The sequence below is a fragment of the Callorhinus ursinus genome, unplaced genomic scaffold, assembly GCF_003265705.2.
Source record: "Callorhinus ursinus isolate GAN/ISIS: 27379988/994484 unplaced genomic scaffold, GSC_fseal_2.0 scaffold27, whole genome shotgun sequence".
NCBI classification, from domain to species: Eukaryota; Metazoa; Chordata; class Mammalia; order Carnivora; family Otariidae; genus Callorhinus; species Callorhinus ursinus.
Window position 1 is genome coordinate 14959438 of NW_027397089.1, and position 23143 is coordinate 14982580.

A 23143-nucleotide genomic window follows, 5' to 3' on the forward strand; every position below is an offset into this window, starting at 1 on the left:
TTTAAATTTTTTATTGTTATGTTAATCACCATATATTACATCATTTGTTTTGGTGTAGTGTTCCATGATTCATTGTTTGTTCATAACACCCAGTGCTCCACGCAGAATGTGCCCTCTTTTAATACCCATCACCAGGCTAACCCATCCTCCCACCCCCCTCCCCTCTAGAACCCTCAGTTTGTTTTTCAGAGTCCATCATCTCTCCTGGTTCGTCTCCCCCTCTGACTTACTCCCCTTCATTCTTCCTCTCCTGCTATCTTCTTCTTTTTCTTTTTTCTTAAAATATGTTGCGTTATTTGTTTCAGAAGTACAGATCTGTGATTCAACAGTCTTACAAATTCACAGCGCTCACCATAGCACATACCCTCCCCAATGTCTATCACCCAGCCACCCCATCCCTCCCACCCCCGACCACTCCAGCAACCCTCAGTTTGTTTCCTGAGATTAAGAATTCCTCATATCAGTGAGGTCATATGATTTATTTATTATTTTTTAAAGATTTTATTTATTTACTTGAGTAAGAGAGAGCACAAGCAGGGGGAGCAGCAAAGGGAGAGGGAGAAGCAGACTTCCTACTGAGCAGGGAGCAGGACTGGAGGCTCTATCTCAGGACCCTGGGATCATGACCTGAACTGAAGGCAGGAGCTTAACTGACTGAACCACCCAGGTGCCCCTGTAAGACATCATTTAAAAAAATCATATACAAACCATAACTGTAAGAAGATATTTTAATGCATTTAACTAACAAAGGATTAGTATCTGAATATATAAACACTCTTCCATATTTATAAGGAAAAGACAAACAGTTCAATAGAAAAATAAGCCAAAGGTATAAATTGATATGGCCAAGAATATCCAAGCAAACAGAAAAAGCTCGTCTTCACTAGTAATTGAGGAAATGCCAACTAATATAAAACTGAAATAATTCACATTAACTAAATTCACAAAAATTAAAAGGGATGACAATACACAGCTTTTTATTGTGATTTATTATTTCTCTAACATTATATTAGAAGTTCTAGCCAGGGCAGCAACATACCTCAACACAAAAGTGAACAGAAACATATGAGATAAATAGTATAACCATTGGGAAAGAAAGCATAGAACTGTCATTTGTACATAGTGGAATATTTACCAAGAAAATCAGAGAGAAACTCCACACAAGCTTTTAAAACCAGTTTAACAATTGTTTAGCAAGTTGATAGAATTTAAGGTTATGATTTTTTAAAATTCAATTTTTATATAATGTGATCACACAAGTAATGATAACCATGATAGCCATGAATGCTAATATTTTCGGGTGTGTCTTAGTGCATAGTAGGATTTTACTTTCTTGTCTCTTGAAGTTAGGTTTGATTAGATGACTTGTTACAACCAATGAAATGTGAGCACAGTGATGCCTGTCACTTCCACGTGAAAGCTTTAAGAGCCCGTACATGACTTGCTAAACTTTTCCACTGTTTCCCAGTGTGTGGCAATATTCCAGGTAATAGCTGCTCTAACAGTTTGGGCCCTAGGGTGAGAATAAAATAGAGAAATAGAGCAATTAACCACCGTCCCCCACCATGCATGTCACACATGTAGGATAAACAAGAAATAAACTTTGTTGCTTTCAGTCACTGAGATATTAGGGCTGCTTGTTAATACAGCTTGCCCTACTCCATCCTATGGCAACAAATTAACATTTGCTAAGCATTTACTATGTGTCAGGCACTGTTCTAAGTCTCTCTCTCTTTCTCTCCTCTTTTATGTAATTGTTACAATAATCCTATGAGGCAGGTATTATTAGAATTCTTTATTTTATGGATGAGTGACCTATCTCCCAGAAGTTTAGTAACTTACTTTAGGTAATACACCTTATAAATGACAAAGCCAGGATTTGAACGCAAGCATTTTGGTTTCAACACCCAAACCTGTGTATTAGTCATGTGGTAGGCTGTCTTCCTTAGACAATGTACTATAAAAGCTTTATATATCATTTGTAATGGACACTTTTTAAAAGATTATGAAGACCTTTTTCTTAAGATAAAATTATAAAACTTCAGTAAAAGAAGACTTAAATGACTGGAAAGATATAGCATGATTGTGATACCATGATTGTGGATGGGAAGAATCAAAATCATAAAGATGGAAACTTATCCCAGATTAATCTCTAAATACAATGCACTTTTTTTTAAAGTTTTAAACAACAGCACGTTTATTTTAAATTACTGTATAATATATCCACACATGACCGTAGTAGTTGTTTTTTTTACTAGTGTCTCTCAACAGGTGAAAATACACTGGAAACAATTCCCTTAGTGTTTCTTGATTTAGGTGCTTTTTTGTTTTGTTTTAATTTTTTTATTTGATTGTTGTTGACATAACAATGTTACATTAGTTTCAGGTGTACAACACAGTGATTGAACTTCTGTATATGTTATGTTATGTTCACCACAAGTGTAGCTACCATCTGTCACCATATAACACTCTCACAATATCACTGACCATATTCCCTATGCTGTACATTTATTCCCATGACTTATTCATTTCATAAGTGGAAGCCTGCAAAATTCAATGCACTTTTAATAAAAAGTCATCAGTTTCTTCATAATGGGATTTGACCAGTTATTTCAAACATTTATGTGGAAATGCAAAGGACCAAGAATGGTCAACACAATCCTGAAAAAGAAAAATGGTAGATTTGCCTGAGCAGATATTAAAATTTCTGTAAATCCATAAGAATAAAATGTGTAAGGCTTAACACAGAATAGACAAACCAATGGAAAAGAAAAGGAAATTAAAACCAAATCCATTTATTTGGTGAGCATGACAATAAAATTTGGGAGAAACAGGATGGATTATTAAATGATACTTGATAATTATTGATATGGAAAAAATTTTTGTACCTGTACATATATACAAATTGAATTCCAGATGGAACAAAAGTCTAAGTTTAAAAGTAAAATAATAAAATAGAAGAAAACATGGAAAAATAATATTTTAATTATATCAGGTCACATATATGATTTGGAATCTTATATATGATGCAAAAGCACAAACTAATAAGGAAAATATTAACAAATTTGGCTACGTAATAACTTCTTTTTTTTTTCCAGTTTCAATGGATACTTTTATTTAATAGATCACCAACTTTGCCTCCCTACCTATAATTGGAATTTCATCTTATTTCCATGCTGAGTAGTGAAACGATGACAAAGCTAATCAGAATAAGCTACTTCAAAAAGAGAAGCTTTAACACAGCTCATTTTCTTTTAACAGGCAAAATATAAATATATGCACTCTAGAATGCACAATGGTTTAGTCACTAAGAAATTCAAATGGGATCTCGAAGAATGTAGGCAAACCCAGGGTGCAGTAAAGAGGAACAGAGATGCTGTGCAACTGTTTAATGGTTCCTGGTGCTGCATCTCTTGGCCACTAGCTGAATCTTGACATGGGGGAAGATTTTAGCTAATGCCAAGTAGAGATGCAGCAAGTGTTAAGTTGACTTAGGGGCTGTGCACAGGAACCAAAAGGCAGGAAAGTACTAAACACTGCTGAGAGCATCCACCTCAGGAAGGACTTTACCTTCCAGGAGCTCTAAACTGGCACCACCCCCAGTGCTCACATGGCTGACTTTATCCTCTGTGTTCCATTTGGCACAGCAAGTGGCAGTGTCTCCACCACCTATGATGGTGTTGCAGCCCCTGGCAGTGGCTTTCACCACCTCATCCATAAGGGCTTTGGTTCCTTGGGCGAAAGCTTCCCATTCAAATACGCCCACAGGTCCATTCCACATGATCTGCTTAGCCTGAGCAACTGGCTCAGCATACTTCTTGCTGCTCTCAGGACCACAGTCCAAGCCCATCCAGCCAGCAGGGATGCCAGAGGCCACAGTGGCTTGGCCAGTCTTGGCATTCTCATCAAACTTTTCAGCAGTGACAAAGTCAACAGGCAAGGTAATTTTCACACCATTCTTCTCAGCTTTGGACATTAGGTCTTTGACGATCTTGGCTCCCTCTTCATCAAATAGAGAAGTGCCAATCTCCATGTTGTTGAGCACCTTCAGGAAGGTAAAAGCCATTCCACCACCAATAATCATCTCATTGACTTTGTCCAGCATATTATTGATCAGCTGGATCTTGTCTGCAACTTTAGCTCTGCCCAGGATGGCCAGGAAGGGTTGCTCTGGGCATTCTAAGGCCTTGGCAAAGTAGTTCAGCTCCTTCTTCATCAAGAAACCTCCGGCCTTCTGTATAGACCATGGAGCTGTGGGCTTGGTGAGCAGTGCCAAAAGCATCATTGACATAGACATCTCCTAGTTTGGAAAGTGAAGCTCGGAAGGCTTCTATTTTGGCTGGCTCAGCTTTAACCTTATTCCCAGAAGCATCTTTTCCCTTCCCTTCTTCCTCCACATGAAAGCGAAGGTTCTCCAGCAGGATGACAGACCCAGCAGCTGGGTTAGCACAAGCTGTCTCCACCTCTTGGCCCACACAGTCCTTTAAGAACAAAACATCCTTGCCCAGCAGAGGCTTAAGTTCTATAGCAACTGGCTCCAAAGAGTACTTTTCAGGCATGGGGACACCATCAGGCCGGCCCAGGTGGCTCATAAGAACAACTGACTTAGCTCCATTGTCCAAGCAGAATTTGATGCTTGGAATGGCAGCCTTGATTCTCTGGTTGTTTGTTATCTGGTTGTTCTCCATAGGAACATTGAAGTCCACTCTCATGATGACCCGCTTCCCCTTCACGTCCAGCTTGTCCAGAGTCAGCTTGTTAGAAAGCGACATCTTGGCAATACAAGGGCCACGAGGCAGAGCTGAAACAGCAGAGAAGAACGCAGCCGACCTGCGCTCCAGTCGCGTGCGGAATCACGTAATAACTTCTGAAAGATATTATGAGCAATGTGAAAAGAGGAGATAAAAACTACAAGAAATTTGTAATGTATATAATCATCAAAGTATTAGTATCCAGAATATATAAAGAGTTTCTACAAATTAATGATAAAAAGACCAACCCAATAGAAAAATAGGCAAAGGCTCTGACAGGTAATTCACAGAAGAAACTGGCTGCCAACAAAAATTTGAAAAGATTCACAACACTGCTACTATTAAGGGAAATACAAATACTTAATTTGTCATCACATACCCTATCAAACCTACCTGAGTAAAACTTGATCATTCTGATGACACCTACTGGTGAGGTTATGTATTACCAGTGGAGCTATGAATGTGAAAATGGATGCTTGTTAAAATCCAGCAATTACGCTTTTAGGGAGAAATTTTTGTGCTTATGAGGAGACACATATAGTTGGTTTTTAACATCACATTATAGAACCATACAACTAGATCTGAAGGTACCAACATTTAAATACAGAAACATATTTTAAAGAGGAAAAAGTCTGAAAGGATGTGTAGTATGTATATAAAGTTTTAAAATACACAAATAGTGGTACATTTTCTTTATAAAGGTAAATGTCCCCAAAAGTTACATAGGAACGATATACAACCGATTTTGAGAAAGTGGTTGTTTGCAAGGAGGAAAAGAAGCAAAAATGGGAGGTAGGACTTTAATTTTAGTTGTAATATTTTATATCTCAAAAAAGGGGAAAGAGCAAAAACATAATGGAAAATGTTAACATCTGTTTAGTGTTAGTGGTGTGTTAATAGGTAACTGTTACAATATTTTCCCTACTTTTTATTTTTGAATTATTTCATGATTAAAAGTTAAACTTAAAATATCCTTGGATGGTATAGCTTCATATATATGCTATAGTACAATTATTCTTAGATCTTATACCTACGCCCTATACTTACTTGTCTATCATAAATAAGACATTTTCTTTTTTTCTAGGCTTTTCTTTTAATTCATGCTTTTAAGCACGTGGGCTAATTATTTCTAGGATCTTCAGTAATAATTATGTGTGTTCTTAAAAGATTTTAAACTCTACAGACTTATTTCCGAGATGTCAGCTTTATTGTCATACGTTCTCCAGGAAGTAAATGTTAAACAATCTTATATGGAGGAAATGAGACTGGGGCAGATTGCTTTCAGTCATCCATTCAAAAGTAGCAAAGCTGTTTCTTGTATGTAGGACTTCATCCTCCAAACCAAATGCTTGCTTTATTCTCTTCTGCCTTCAATTGTCCTGATTTTTTGTTTGTTTTGTTTTGTTTTGATGCATGATAGGTTCCACATGGGGGCAAAGGTGATGTGGAAATGTGGCACTTTGGCCATGGCCTCAGTGATCTCCTTATGTGGCATACAAATCTGCCTCCAGTGGATGGGAATGCCAATGATTAATATAAATAGACTTAATATAAAAAAGTAGTCTATAAAAACTTAAAAAATACTTTTAGCAAGCATTATAAATTCTGATGGGAATTAGCTACCTTTTTAAAAGATTTTATTTATTTATTTGAGAGAGAGAGCATAAGAGTGGGGTGAAGGGCAGAGGGAGAAGCAGATTCCCTGCTGATCAGGGAGCCCGACTCAGGGCTCCATCTCAATTCCGGGATCATGACCTGAGCCAAAGGCAGACACCCAACTGACTGAGCCACCAAGGTGCCCTGGGAATTAGATGTCTTTAAGGTAATTATTTGCCGAGGTAGAAGTAAGAAAGGTAAGGGTGAAATGAACAAAGGAATAGGGTGGTGGAATAGGATGGCTTTTGGTTTGTGACTATGTATTTGGGAAAAAGGGTCAAGAGTGAAACTCACTTATTTCTTCTTCCTTAGTGAGGAGGAAAGAAGGTGTTAGAGGGGGAGAAAAGAGAGAAAAGAGGTACAAGAATCTGGGATGATAAAGTGCTGCTGACAGCTGCCTCATGGACTATTCAGTGACTCTAAGGCTCCTCTGCACTCGTCATAATCCATTCTTTCTGGTCATGCAGAGTTTTCAAGGTGGGAGCCTGACATTTAGGAATGAGGCATGTAACCCAATCTGTTGCGGTCCATGCACTGATGGCGTGTAGAGCTAGCAATTGGCATTACTGAAAGTGGAACCAGGCAAGATATTAGAAGGCCGAGGAAGAAGAAAAGACTTGGACATGTGGGAGCTGCAGGAGAGTCACTGAAGTGTGTGACGTGAAGGTCTTCTGCCTGCCAAGAGGAGTTCATTAAAGTGGCAAGAGTCTATCACTTTCAGTTTGCAAACAGAAAGATGGTGATGACAGCTCAGTTGTCACTATCAGAAAAGACAACTCTTTCTCGACACTATTCCTCCAATTAAAAAAAGTATCAAATCAAACATTGGAATGAGTATAATGAAAATGCATGGTATGAAAACTTTCTACATAAATTGTATTTAAAAATATCAGAAGTCAAGGCATTTTATCTAGGTTCTAGCTGACATTTGTATATGAAAAGGAGGAAAAAAGCTTAGTGGAAGTATTTTTCATAAACATATATGTATGAATGAAAATTTTAAATACAGATAGATTTAAAACATCATACTACAGAGAGATGCAGATCCCAAGAATAAAAATGTCGGGAGAAGAATAAAAATAAATATGCATGGAAAACTCTTTAATAGCATTTATTTAGCAAAATACCCATCTTGCTGTATGAGAGGGCAAGTGATTGCTCTAATTGAACTAATTTTTTCACTTATTTATTTTTAAATCCATATATTAAATTCACATTTATTCAGGGCCTATTATGTGCCACACCTTTTCTAGGTGTTTGGGCTGTACAAATCAATCAAAGACACAAAAATCCCTGCTGTTGCATGTTACATTCTAGTGGGGGAAGAAATAAACATAATAAATAAGCAAATTATGTAATACATTACAAATAAGTGCTGTGTATGTGGGAGGAGGTGGGTACCATTTTATATTAGGCAAGGTCTCATGAGGAGATAATATTTGAGCAAAGACTTGAGGGAGGGGGAAAGACAATTTCAGGCAGAGAGAAGAGCTAGTATAAAAACCTCAGTTTGGAGCATGCCAGGTGTGTTCAAGGAACAGCACGGATGTCAACATGCATGGAGCAGAGTGGGTGGAGTGGGCAGGATGGAGGGTAGAGGATGATATCAGCAAGGTAACAGAGGCCATCATATAGAACCTGCAGATGATAGTAAGGCTTTTGGCTTCAGGGAGCCACTGGGTATTCTGAGCAGAGGAATGAGATAATCTAACTTAGATTTGAAAAGGGTCATGCCGTCGGGAATAGGCTGTGGAATGGCAAGCGTGGAAGCACAGAGACCTCTAAGGATGTTACTGCAGCAGTCCAGTCCAAGTTGATGTTTGGAGCAGGTGATAGCAATGGAGGTGGTGGGAAGTCGTTGGATTCTGGATATATTTTACAGGTAAGGCTAACAAATCCCTCTGATAGAATGGATAGAAAGGGTATGGAGTAAAAGAGAAAGACACAGAAATCTGGGATGACTCTGAAGTTTTGATGAGAGCATCTGCAAGGATGGAATTGTGATCCACCGAGGTGGGGATTCTGCAGGTTTGGATGGAAAGATCAGAGTTTGATTTTGGACACGTTAAATTTGAAATGGCTATTAGATAAACAAGTAGAAATATTGTGAGGTCAGCTGAATAAAGAAGTCGAATTCAGAAGAGAAATCCGGGTTGGGGATGTAGAAATCAGCCTATGACCCAAAGTGAGGGGACCTGGTAAGATTACCTGGAAAATAAATGTAGATGGATAGGAGAGAGGTCCAAGAACTAAGCCTTGGGGTCCTCCAATATTAAGATATTGGGAGAAGAGAAATCAACAGGAGAGACTGAGAGAAGGAGACCCTTGTGAGGTAGGAGGAAAACCAAGAAAATATAGTATCCTCAAGACCAAGTGAGAAAGTATTAAAGAGTGAGTAATCAAATATGTCAAAAGCTGGTGATGGGTTTTAAAAATGGGGGAGAGGGAGCAGAGTCACTGGTGACATGACATCAAAAAGGCCCAGTGTGGACTGGTAAGGGCAAAAGACTTGTTAGAGTAGATATTTAACAGCTCTTACAGTTTACAGAACATTTTACAAAGCTCTGTTAAGAAAATTACAAGTCTGTCATTCTAGGACTTTAAAACATAACTTACATTAATTTGTCCAAATTATTTTGTTTTGCTTTTATTTTTTTCACAATGCAACCAATAATACACAATACTCAGACCATGTCAAAATGATGTTTTTGTAATTGCATTGTATTATTGAGTTAATTACTTTCTCATTTGCATTTATTTTTCTCCACAACAATAACTATAGTAATTTGGGGACAATTGTGTTAATACTCAGGATTTCCCAAAATAAGATAACACTTTAATGAAAAATTTTTGGTTTAACTACACCAAGCACCTTGGCTGGAAGCTTACTCCCAACATGTTATTTTTATTTATTTTATTTTTTCCCCTCATTTTTAGATTTATTTCATTTCCTTTTGAAACATAGAACTTTGGTTTCCTTGAGCCATTCCCATCCCGATGTATTTTTTTTAATTAAAGATTTTATTTATTTATTTGAGAGAGAGAGAAAGCATGAGCAGGGGTTGGGGAGAGGGAGAAGCAGACTTCTCACTGAGCAGGGAGCCTGACACAGGGCTCGATCCCAGGACCCTGGAATCATGACCTGAGCCGAAGGCAGACACTTAACAAGTTGAGCCACCCAGGCACCCCCTGTTTTATTTTTCTAACTAGGTCTGGGGTCACATTCAGAAAACAAGGTGCTGGACTCACATAGCCAGCACCCAGGGATTGGTGGCAAGTTCCCACTCTGGTCCTTTCCAACATGTTATTTTTAAAGATGCAAATGTCAAAATATTTCATCCTGAGGTGTGGGGTTACTATGACATCATCTCTATATTTACTTACTAGGCAAGAGTTCAGTGACAGTGATCAGTTCTTTGTTCCTTCCTGTATCCACATCTTTGCTGTGCCCTTCCAGCATGAGTGGGGTGACTTGTCCCACTCCTTGACAGTGGCTTCAATCCTGTGGCTTCCTTTGGCCAATGGGACATAACACAAAGCTTGAGATGGGCTTGTGTGTTGGGGTTTGCTCTCTTGTGCTTCTGCCATCACCGTGGGAACAGACTTGAGCTCTGCTGCTAGAGGATGAGAGACATGGGGCACAGAACCATGTCACCCCAGTTGTTCCAGTCAAGATCAGGCAACTGCCAGCTGACTCCCAAACGTATGAGCAATAAAAACTTACTCATGACAGCCACTGAAGTTTTGTGGCAATAGATAACTGATACTCTTATCTTTTTCTGGCTCTTAGAGTCGAATGTATTTCTCAGTACAGTCACGCCATTAGGAATAGGTAATTGACTTATAGGCAATATAGTTTTGAAACTTTTATATTTTTCTATCATCGACACATTTCCAATTTTCCACTGTTTTCTGCAAGCCCATAGTTAAAACCCCTGTCCCTACTCTAAGCAGGTGGCTTCACCTTCTACTTTTCTGAATAGATTAAAGTAAGTAAATGTGAACACTCTTGATTTTCTCCCTGACAACACTCTAATCTGACTTTCATCTATTACTTTTTTTCCGTCTTTCAAGCGCAGAAGAAGAAACATAACTCCTTTGCATGGCTAACCCTGTCACACTGTACCCGTGCTGCACCCCCTTTACCTTCCCCGGACTTTGCTCCATCAAATATGTTTTTTATTTTCTATCTTCACTCTTTTTTTTTGATCTACCTGCTCTTTCCCGTCAGCATACAGATTAACTCCTGTTTCTTCTGAGAACAGAACCCCACCTTTTTCTCCATGCTTTTGTGCCCTCAATTACTATTGAAACTCTTTATAATTTTTATCATGTTTACTTTCTCATTTCTTACTTTCCCCCCGCCCCCCCCACCTGGAGCTGTATTAATCCTGCCAGCCGAAAGTGCTGCTCTCTGAAAGACCACCAATGATCCTCTCCAGGTTCATAACAAGTAACCCCTTACGGTCATTCAACACAACTGATGACTTCACTTCCTCTTTTTTGAAACTCTGTTCTAGATTCACAAGATATAGCATCCAGCCATTTCTTGCCTCACCTTGCTTCTTGATTTCATGTTCTCTTCTTATCCCCACATTTAGATTTTCCCCCAAAGCTTACCTTCGGGCTTTCTCCTCTTCCATCCTTTCCAACCTCCCTCCCTCCCTCTCTACTCATCTACTTTCCTTTTTTCCTCTTGGCAATTTCATAGGCTTCCATGGTGTCAACTACAATCTCATTGCACAGGACTCATAAAACTACCTCTTTAGATTCTATCTGACTTTAATCCTGTATTTCCAATTGCTTGCATGCTATCTCCAGTACTTCATACTCACATATTCATAATCAAATAAGTTATTTTCTCTCTTTTCACGCATCTGTGCTGCAATGTTACAAATGGCATCATCACGCTCCTGAAATGCTAACTTCTGATCCATCTTTAATTCTTCCAGTATTTTATACTCCACCTCTAATCTTTTGTCATATTCTGTGGAGTTTACTTTTCAATATCTCTCTTTCCCATCCTCTCTTTTCTGATCTCCCAGCAGTTACCTTGTTTTTACTCTTACTAACTTTCAACTGCATTTTTGCAGTAATTCTCTAACTGGTTCTTTTCCTGATCCAATCTATCTCCTCCAAGTCCTAGAATAACCTTTCTAAGGCAAAGTTCTGATTAATTTATTTCCCTACTCCAAATCTTTATTGCTTCTTTACTATGTATGAACTAGAGTTTGCACCAGGTTTTCTCAAAGACAAACTAAAACAGATTAAGCTGGGATAATTGCTGCATTGAAGATTTCCAGGCTCCTCCTCAAGCCTTTTGAATCAGAATCTCTGGGAATGGGGACCTGAAGTGGATAACCTCTTGTTCTCTGCAATTCACTAGGTTAAATTTGCCTGCCTGTTGAGTTTAATATATGGATTGTTTCCTTCAATTGAGTTTACTGTGTAATTCCACTAGGACATTTCATTAATCAGATCTACTTGGATTTTTTTCATATTATTTCGAAAATAATAAAAAAGGCTTACTCTATTTTTCAAAATTTCAAAATTTGAAAAATAGAGTAGGAACATTTTTTATTATTTTTGACAGATGCTTTTGCTTTGTGATCTAGCATTTTCATTTCAACTGTCTCAAAAAAATTCTTACATATTTCTACAATGAGTTATGTTCACGAATACTCATTAAAATAAATAATAGTGAACCAGTAGAAACAAACTAAATTTTCCTTATTAGGGGAATGGAAAATAAACTAGAGTTAATTTTTTCAGTGTTATACTATACAGCCATTAAAAGGAGTGAATGGCTTACATATATCTATAAGAATAAACCTTAAAATATGTTAAAGATATGTTACTATTTAAGTAAAATTTTAATTTTAAGTAGACACTTCCACTTTATTTATCCATATATCTATCATCTATTTATCCATCATCTATCTAATCTCCTCGGCCTAACTGTATTTTGCACCTGCTTTATAAAAAAATGAAAACAATTTTTCTGTCTGCCAAGTAAATCAAAACCCAAGGAGTCTAGAACTTTCTGAAGAGCAGGAGAAACTATCCTTGTATATATAGTGCTAGGTTAATAATTATAAGGTGTGTGAAGACATTTATAACTTAACTGGCCAAATTTTAATTCTTATCACCAATACATTGTTTGCATGAGAAATAAAATTTCTAAACCAAGATTTGGAGTTATCACATACCTGGGGTGAAAGATCACATTCTTTGTTGAGTAACCAAAACTGTAATTAAACATTGAATAACTTGGGGACCTTCTCTCTTCTCAGTAAACACTGAAAAGAAGGCACTTACTTTAATGAAAACAATAAGCAAAGCTTATATAGTTTTAGATTTAAGTAATATCATTGCCTCGCTTAGTCAGTTTCATAGCTGTTCGCTCATTTTGCTCCAGCAGTTGGTGGAATCTTAATATTTTGTAATTGTTTCCTTCTCTTCTTGAGGCCAGTAATGGCCAGTAGAATGCTTTATTCCTCAAAATACTTATTTCAACAGTATTGGTTCAACCCAACGTATCTCTCAAATAACACCGTGACATGGATTTTTCTCTTAACTTTACCCACTGCATTAAAATCTTTAGATTTATTGTGAGTATTTGTGCTGTAGTAAAGGAATGAGAACCAGCTTGAGACTGGCATACTCTGATTTTGCAGAGTGGTGCCCTCGAGGGAATAGAGAGAAGAGCAAACATTTTTGGGGGGCAGTGGTGGGGTCTTTAGTTCTATATATACATCAATATATCTCTTAAAAAAAAGCAACAATCCAAAGCAATTATAACAAATTACTAGCATCTGCTTCATCCCTGTGGAGGCTACATATGTATTGTATTTTCTGTTCAAATGTTTTATAATTAGACATTTTAAAAGGAGGGAATGGAGGAAGAGAAATTGCTTTCAGGATAATCTTGGAATGTTCTGACCAACTCAGATTAAACACATACTAATCTAAAATCTCTAGGTGATTTTTTTTTCCCCTACCAGGTTTTTTCTTCTTTTAATTGAGGTATGGTTGACATACAACATCATATCAGTTTCAGGTGTACAACCTAGTGATTCGACATTTACATGCATTACAAAATGATCACCACTGTAAGTCTAGTTACTCTCTGTCACCACATATAATTATTACAATATTATTGCCTGTATTCCCTATGCTATACATTATATCCCCCACGACTTGTTTATTTTATAACAGGAAGTTTGTACCTTTCAATCCCTCTAAATGATTCCTTTTATTAGTTTTTACAGATGAACTGTCGGAGCGATCTAACTAAGCTTCCCCATCAGCGGACAGGTTACTGCTTGCTGACTGCCTCCACACTAGGCACCGGCATTTTGTAGTCACCTGGATCAATACATTTGTAACTCCCCATCTTGCTCTGGACCAAGCTCTTGCCTTACTTCTTGCTTCTGTCCAGTCCTGCAATCAGCTTTACAGCCCCCTCCTCATGACCCCCCAATTATCTTAACACTGACACTATCTTCAGTCTTTTAGGATCTCTGGGCTGGATCAATCTACTTAATCAATAGCTTTGGGTTTCCTGGGCAAGTATCTCCTGGTTCTCAGTATGTCTCTTATATACGCAATCTTAAGAGAGCTCTGTCAGGTCACTGTCCCAGTCTTTCCCAGACTCTATGTGAGTAATTCCACTCACAACCTTTTCTGCTGCTCCTATCTCAAGTTTACTTAATCCCTGAAAGCAGCTGTTTGGTGAGCACCAGAAGTTAATGACACAGTTAAGAAATGAGGCCAGGATTGGAAATAAAGACTGGGGAATTATAGAAATACAATGAAAAAAGAAATGGGAATGAATGAAACTATCCCAAAAGAAATCTTAGAAGTAAAAAAGGAAAAAACAAGGACTGACCTCCAAAATGGAGGGTTCAAAGCAGTGGAAAAGGATTCAGCTAAGAAAACTGGAAGGGGATAAAGCAAAGAAAACAAGGTCAAATGAATAGGAGGAAGAGAACCTGGAGGGACTGCTATCTTGAAAGCCAAGAGTGGAAAGTTGCAAGAAAGAGAGAGTGGCAAAAATGTTCATTGTTTTAGGATAGTTAGTGAGAATAATGTCATTGGAGCTGAAAATTAAGATGTCATTGGATATTTCAGCAAGAGGACGGAGTGGGGTATAAGCCAGACTGAAATGAATAATAAGCATGAAGTGAGGAAGTGGGTACCAACTGTACCAAAAAGATTCTCTAATGTGTATTAAAATTATTTAGATTGGAGTGGTGAAGCTGTTAAAATATAGAGATTTCTGTGTCTCAGTCTTAGTAATTCCAATTTAGTTTTAGCAAAGAACCAGAAATGTGCATTTTTAAAAGCATTCCAGTTTTAATAAAGTCTGGACTACATTAGAAATATTTGGCAATGAAAAAGAGGGAAGATATGGAGGAGAAACTTATTTGCTGGTGGGGGAGCAAATACTTTGTAATTTTAAACTTGTTTCCCTGAGATGCTTCTTCCCTGGGGCAATAATGTGTCACCCAGCCAATAACAAAGACCAGTCTGCTTAACAGTTGTGCTTTTCATTGTAAGTTATTTAATTGCCTTGTGGTATAAATCAGTTTGGGCATCATGACCTAATATATCCTAGGGCCTGATGACCCTAGGACCCTTGGATAAACTGAATGTTGATGTTTTAGCCTTTAATAAATATTTATTGTTTGATTCTCCCTCTGCATAGCCTGGAAACCAAGTACTTGAGCATTAACGAAAATTCTGAATTCTTTCCCTACCATCATTTTATCAGCCTCCTTTCTTGTTTGCCAAGAACAAAGGTTATTAGGGATAAACTTTTAGGCAATCTTTGCAAAAAGCCTTTTATTATTTTCAAGTCCTCAAGAGCTCACCCTTTTAAAACCCTTGACATCTAAATTCTACCCCTTCTATTTTACTTAAATTATACTATTTAAGGTCACCCAATGATGCCAGAAATCGACATCTAATTGTGGTTTTGGCTTTTAATTTTTGACTACTTTGAAGTACTAAACATTGTTAATGCCACTTTCCTAAAATTATCTGTCCTTTGGATGTTTTCTATTCTCCATCCTGCTGCCTTTGTGGATGGCCACAAAGCATCCCTTTTTTCAACATTTATGTAGTACTCTAATCTACTCTTACATATACAAATGTAAATTCTATGCATATTAGGTAGAAATTTCTGATTTCCAGTCCTCCCTCTCTTTTAGTTACTATCTTATATGTCTCACTGCCTATTAAACTTTTTAACTTGGTTGTCCTACCATGACAGAATCTCAAATGCAATGGCAAAAGTCAAAATAAACATTCATCTCTCTTTATTTTTCAGGTATTGTGTTCTTAGTGTATAGAAATGCAGCTGATTCCTGTATGTTGATTTTGTGTCTTGCAACTTTACTAAATTTTTTGATCAGTTCTAACAGTTTTGGTGGAGCCTTTAGAATGTTCTCTATATAAGATCACATTGTCCGCAAACAGAGACAATTTTACTTCTTTTTTTCGGAGTTGGATGCCTTTTATTTCTTTTTCTTGCGTATTTGCTCTGGCTAGGATTTTTAGTACTATGTTGAATAGGAGTGGTGAGAGTGTCCACCCTTGTCTTGTCCCTGACCTTAGAAGAAAAGCTTTCAGCCTTTCACTGTTGGGAATGATGTGAGCTGTGGGCTTGTTCATATGGTCTTCATGATGTTCCTTCTATATTCACTTTGTTGAGAGTTTTTATCATGAAAGGATGTTGTATTTTATCAAATGCTTTTTTTCCCATCTATTGCAATGATCATATAATTTTTTTTAAAGATTTTATTTATTTATTTGAGAGAGAGAATGAGAGATAGAGAGCACGAGAGGGAAGAGGGTCAGAGGGAGAAGCAGACTCCCCGCCGAGCAGGGAGCCCAATGTGGGACTTGATCCCGGGACTCCAGGATCATGACCTGAGCCAAAGGCAGTCGCTCAACCAACTGAGCCCGATCATATAATTTTTATCTTTCATTCTGTTAATGTGGTATATTACATTTACTGATTTATGTATATTGAACCATCCATATATTGCAGACATAAATTCTACTTGCGTATGGAGTTTGATCTTTTCAATATACTGTTGAATTTGGCTTACTATATTTTGTTGAGAATTTTTGCATCTATACTCATCAGGTTTTTTGGCTTATAGTTTTCTTTTCTTGTAGTATCCTTATCTATCTTTGATATCAAGGTAATGTTGGCTTTGTAAAATGAGTTTGGAAGCGTTCCTGCCTCTTCAATTTTTGGAAGAGTTTGAGATAGATTGGTATAAGTTCTTTAAATGTTTAGTAGATTTCACCAGTGAATCCATCTGGTCCTGTGTTTTTCTTGGTTGGGAGGCATTTGATTATTGATTGACTCTCATTACTTGTTATTGGTCTGTTTATATGTTCTATTTCTTCATAATTCAGTCTTGGTAGGTTGTATATCTGTAGGAATTTATCCATTTCTTCTAGGTTGTCCAATTTATTGGCATATAACTGTTCATAGTAGTATCCTATGATCCTTTATATTTCCGTGATATCAGTTGTAATGTCTCCTCTCTCATTTCTGATTTTATTTGTTTGAGTCTTGTCTCTTCTTAGTCTAGCTAAAGGCTTGTCAATTTTGTTTATCTTTTAAAAAAACCAGCTGTTAATTTCACTGATCTTTTTTATTGTTTTCTGATTTCTATTTCATTTATTTCTGCTCTGATCTTTGTCATTTCCTTCCTTCTGCTAACTTTGGGCTTAGTGTGTTCTTCTTTCTCTAGTTCCTGAAAAAGAAATAAAGAAAAACATTCTCATTTAAAATAGTATTAAAAACAATAAAATACTTAGGAATGAGTTTAACCAAGGAGGTGAAAGATCTGTACACTGAAATCTATAAGGTTTTGATGAAAGTAGTTGAAGAAGACACAAATAAATGGAAAGATATCTTGTGTTCATGGATCAGAAGAATTAATATTGTTGAAATGTCCATGCTACCCAAAGCCATCTATAGACTCAGTGCAATCCTTATCAAAATTCCAAAGGCATTTTTCACAGAAAATAGAAAGAACAATTCTAAAATTCATATGGAACCACAAAAGGTCCCCAATAGCCAAAGTAATCTTGAGAAAGAAGATCAAAGCTGCAGGCATCACACTTCCTGATTTCAAACTATATTACAAAGTTAAAGTGATCAAAACAGCATGGTCTTGGCATAAATACAGACAGACAGACTGATGGAACAGAATTAAGACCCCAGAGATAAACTGTTGCATATACGGCCAACTAATATTCAACAAGGGAACTAAGTATATTGAATGGAAAAAGGACAGTCTCTTTAATAAACAGTGTTGGGAAAACTAGATAATCACATGCAAAATAATATTGGACCTGTCTTACATCATTCACAAAAATTAACTCAAAGACCTAAATGTAAGACCTGAAACTATAAAATTTCTAGAAGAAAACAGGTTAAAATCTCCTTGACGTTAGTCTTGGAAACATTTTGTTTTGTTTTCAGATATGACACCAAAGGCCCAAACTACAAAAGCAAAAATTAGCAACTGGACTACATCAAACTAAAAACTTTTGTACAGCAAAAGAAACAATTAACAAAATAAAAGGGCAATCTATGGAATGGGAGAAAATAATTGCAAACCAAAAAATAAAGAGAATTATACAACTGAATAGCAAAAAAACCCCACACAAATAATTTGATTAAAATTAAGCAGACATTTGCAATGACGTGGATGGAACTGGAGGGTATTATGCTGAGCGAAATAACTCAATCAGAGAAAGACATATATCATATGACCTCACTGATATGAGGAATTCTTAATCTCAGGAAACAAACTGAGGGTTGCTGGAGTGGTGGGGGTTGAGAGGGCTGGGGTGGCTGGGTGATAGACATTGGGGAGGGTATATGCTATGGTGAGCGCTGTGAATTGTGCAAGACTGTTGAATCACAGATCTGTACCTCTGAAGCAAATAATACATTATATGTTAAAAAAGAAGAAGAAGAAGAAGAAGAAGAAGAAGAAGAAGAAGAAGAAGAAGAAGATAGCAGGAGGGGAAGAATGAAGGGGGGGAAATCAGAGAGGGAGACGAACCATGAAAGACTATGGACTCTGAGACACAAACTGAGGGTTCTAGAGGGGAGGGGGTTGGGAGGATGGGTTAGCCTGGTGATGGGTATTAAAGAGGGTGTGTTCTGCATGGAGCACTGGGTGTTATACGCAAACAATGAATCATGGAACACTACATCAAAAACTAATGATGTAATGTATGATGATTAACATAACATAATAAAAAAAATTAGGCAGAGAAAAATAGGTATTTTCCAAAAAAGACCTACAAATGGTTAGCAGGTACATGAAAAGATGCTCAGCATTACTAACCATCAGGGAGATGCAAATCAAAACCACAAGGAGAGATCACCTTACAGCTGTTAGAATGACTAGTATCAAAAAGACAAGAAATAACATAGGTTGGCGAAGATGTGGAGAAAACGAAACTCTTGAGCACTATTGGTGGGAATGTAAATTGGTACAGCCACTATGGAAAGCAGCATGGGGATTCCTCAAAAAATTAAAAACAGAAATACCATACAATCCAGTAATTACACTTCCAAGTATTTACATGTAGAAAATGAAGATATTAACTTGAAAATATATATGCATCCACATGTTTATGTCCATCAATAGATAAATGGGTAAAGATGTGGCATACATATGCAATGGAATATTACTCGGCCATAAAAAAGAATGAAGTCTTGCCACTTGTGACACCATGACTGGACCCAGAAGGCATTATGCTAGGTGAAATAAATCAGACAGAGAAAGAAAAATACCAGATGATTTCACCTATATGTGGAATCTGAAAAACAAAACAAAAAAAATAACCAACCAACCAAACAAACAAACCAGAAGCAAACTCATAAATACCCAGAACTGGTGGTTGCCAGAAGGGAAGGAGGTTGAAGCTAAGCAAGATAGAGGAAGGAGATTAATAGGTATAAGTCACAGGGATGAAACGTACAGCATGAGGAATATAGTTAATAATATAATAACTGTGTGGTACATTTTAATGAATTTTGGCAAATGTATACAGTTGTGCTATCATCATTATGATCAGGATATAGAACATTTGCATCACCTCAAAATATGTGAGTGAATGTGTGAGTCAATTCCCCCCATCCAGACCTCTAACATCTGCCAACTGCTGATCTGTTTCTTGTCCTTATGATTTTACCTTATCTATAATGTCACACAGATGGAATCATTCAGTATATAAACTTTTGTTTGAGGTTACTTGCACTTAGCAGAATGCTTTTGATAGTCATTCATGTTGCATATATCAGGGTTGTTTAATCCTTTTTACTGCTGAATAGTATTCCATTATGTGGTTGTACTATAACTGGCTATAACTGGTTTGTCCACTGACCAGTTATCAACGGGCAAACGAGTTTACAGATATTTGGGTGTTTCTATTTTTTTTGGCTGTACTGAAAAAGCCCGCTGCAAACATTTGCATGCAAATTTTTGTTTGTATATATGTTTTCATTACAATAGCTCTTTAGTTATCAAGGTCATGGTGCCAACAGAAAAAATTAATAGCTGTGATAGTGTTTTTCACTCGAACGAAAACTTTTAGTGGTTTTCTATTACATTAGATTTATTGGACAAACATCAAAGATTTGATAATCTTATTTATTAGATGTTATTAGATAAACTTCAAGCAAGTTTTTGCTTCTAAGATTATCTTAATGTACCTTTTCATGTATATTACTTACTTGACCTTCAACAATACCCCTGGATTATTTACCATTCCCAACATCAATTTAAATAAAACTTAGCTAAGTAAACATTCATTGATTACCTACTATGTATAAGTTACAATGCTTTGTAGATACAAGTATCCTTTGCTGATCAAGTCTTATTGGTTCCTGAATTTCTGAGAGCAGTGAGAGTTCAGCTAGTGAAGGATACTGGCCCTATCTTAAAAATTTATTTGAGTCCTTTTGAACTCAGTGACAGTAGTCTCTAGCTCCAGGCAAATCTCTTGTATATAACAGGTGCTTAATAAATGAATGATTAAATGAATTTAATTTATATCAATGGCATGAGCATTGGAATAGCTTTCAGGTGAGTATGGTGAGTTTATTTTTAGAAGCACTGAAATAGAGGCATCCTGAAAATGTGGGATGAGAGCTAAAGAGAGATTACATTTAAAGACATAGCTTGAAGCAGCAATTACATAGATGTGGTGGTACTAAGGGACTGAATAATGTCCCTGAGGGAGAAAGTAAAGAGGAAAGACAGAGCTAGGAAATCTTTGGGGAATGCAAGCATTTCATACCAGCTTGCCAGTGTAGGACTGAGATAATTAAAGAATTAGTGGAGCAAAAGCAGTAGCAGAGACAAGAATATGCAGGGTAATGGGCAAGGTGGTGGGGCGGGAGGGTATGGTGAAAGGCTTGCTCATTTATTGAATGACTATTATGTGTCTGAAAGAGATTGATTGGCAGTATACATAATTTGCCTCATTTAATCTCTATAATATTTTTCATGAAATAGGTAATATCATTCTCCTTTTATAGGTGAGAAAGCTTATGCTCAGACAATTTAATAAATTTTCTTATGGTAATATGGCTAGGAAGTAGTGTGGCTGGGTTAAATATTAAGCAGAGTGAGGGCATCTTTTTTGATGTCTGCCTTGTTTACTATTGATCCCCAGAGCCTAGTTTAGTCCTTGGCACATTTTGTGCATTCTGTAAATACTTATTGATTGTATTAAATCAAACAGGTCTGTTTGACTTCAAAGCTCATGGTCTTTGCATAGTACCTCACTGAATGGTCACAGAAACCAAGGAAGGTGAAAGTTTGAATACAAAAACATACACTAAGTTATTTAGAGATGTTGAGTCATCCAAGGATTTAGAAGAGTGCACTGGATTTTTCAGTGTAGAATGTAGTTATTGGCAACTTTTAAAAAAAGCATTTTCCATAGAATATACTTAGAAGTCAATGTAATAGGTTGGAAAATGCCTCGCCTCAGCAAATCCTGGGATTGCACACTGGTCCCGCACAAGCAGCAACATTCCAATGCTCTGAGGTAACCACCTTATCAGTTCATTCCTATTGCTTGATCTTGGATGGGCTCTGATACCAGCCCATCGTGCTCCTCCCAGCTTAGGACTCACAGGCTGAGCTTCTAAAAGCAGACTCAATGAGGGTGCCTGGGTGGAAAAGTTGGTTAAGCAACTGCCTTCAGTTCAGTTTGTGATCCTGGAGTCCCAGGTTCGAGTCCAGCATTGGGCTCCCTGATTGGCGGGGAGTCTGCTTCTCCCTCTGGCTCTCCCCTTTCATGCTCTCTCTCTCATTCTCTTTCTTTCTCTCAAATAAATAAATAAAATCTTTAAAAAAACCCCCAAAACCAGACTCAATGATGCTCCCTCCAGAGGCTTTGAGGGCTTCCCCATGGAGGATATGACTCTAAGCACAGTCTTAGAAAAAAAACACCTCAGAAAATCCTCCCCTATCTCCATTTTCATTAAAATTTTTTTTTGATGTGGATGAGGAATTCAGGCATTGTTCCTAATAAACAATTTTAAAAATTCTCTAAGTGGCCTGGCACTTCCTTTGGAATATAACATATATTGTGTTGATGCCTCCATTAAAACTTATCATTTATTATCTTGTTACAACAGCAAATATTTGCAATATGGTATAATATGTGTTATATAAAAGGTATGAAAAGTCTTGGAGCAAAGGAAAAAGCGATCAAATTTCTTCTGGGGAGGGGATGTGGTCAGGCAGGACTTCACAGAAAATGTGATGTTTGACTTGGGTTTTTGTTTTTTTAAATTTTTTATTGTTATGTTAATCACCATACATTACATCATTATGTTTTTATGTAGTGTTCCATGATTCATTGTTTGTGCATAACACCCAGTGCTCTACGCAGAATGTGCCCTCATTAATACCCATCACCAGGCTAACCCATCCCCCCACCCCCCTCCCCTCTAGAACCCTCAGTTTGTTTTTCAGAGTCCATCGTCTCTCATGGTTCGTCTCCCCCTCTGACTTACTCCCCTTCATTCTTCCCCTCCTGCTATCTTCTTCTTTTTTCTTAACATATGTTGCATTATTTGTTTCAGAAGTATAGATCTGTGATTCAGCAGTCTTGTACAATTCACAGTGCTCACCATAGCACATACCCTCCTCAGTGTCTATCACCCAGCCACCCAATCCCTCCCACCCCCCACCACTCCAGCAACCCTCAGTTTGTTTCCTGAGATTAAGAATTCCTCCTATCAGTGAGGTCATATGATACATGTCTTTCTCTGATTGACTTATTTCACTCAGCATAACACCCTCCAGTTCCATCCACGTCGTTGCAAATGGCAAGATCTCATTCCTTTTGATGGCTGCATAAGATTCCATTGTGTATATATACCACCTCTTCTTTATCCATTCATCTGTCGGTGGACATCTTGGCTCTTTCCACAGTTTGGCTATTGTGGACATTGCTGCTATAAACATTGGGGTGCACGTACCCCTTCAGATCCCTACATTTGTATCTTTGGGGTAAATACCCAGTAGTGCAATCCTGGGTCATACGGTAGCTCTATTATCAACTGTTTGAGGAACCTCCATACTGTTTTCCAGAGTGGCTGCACGAGCTTGTATTCCCATGAACAGTGTAGGAGGGTTCCCCTTTCTCCGCATCCCCGCCAACATCTG

At 37.4% G+C, this 23143-nt stretch overlaps 1 pseudogene; it reads right to left on the minus strand.

Annotated features, from left to right (window-relative positions):
* Positions 1 to 3098: 3098 nt before the first annotated feature.
* Positions 3099 to 4848, minus strand: LOC112830164 (phosphoglycerate kinase 1 pseudogene; annotated as a pseudogene).
* Positions 4849 to 23143: the final 18295 nt, after the last annotated feature.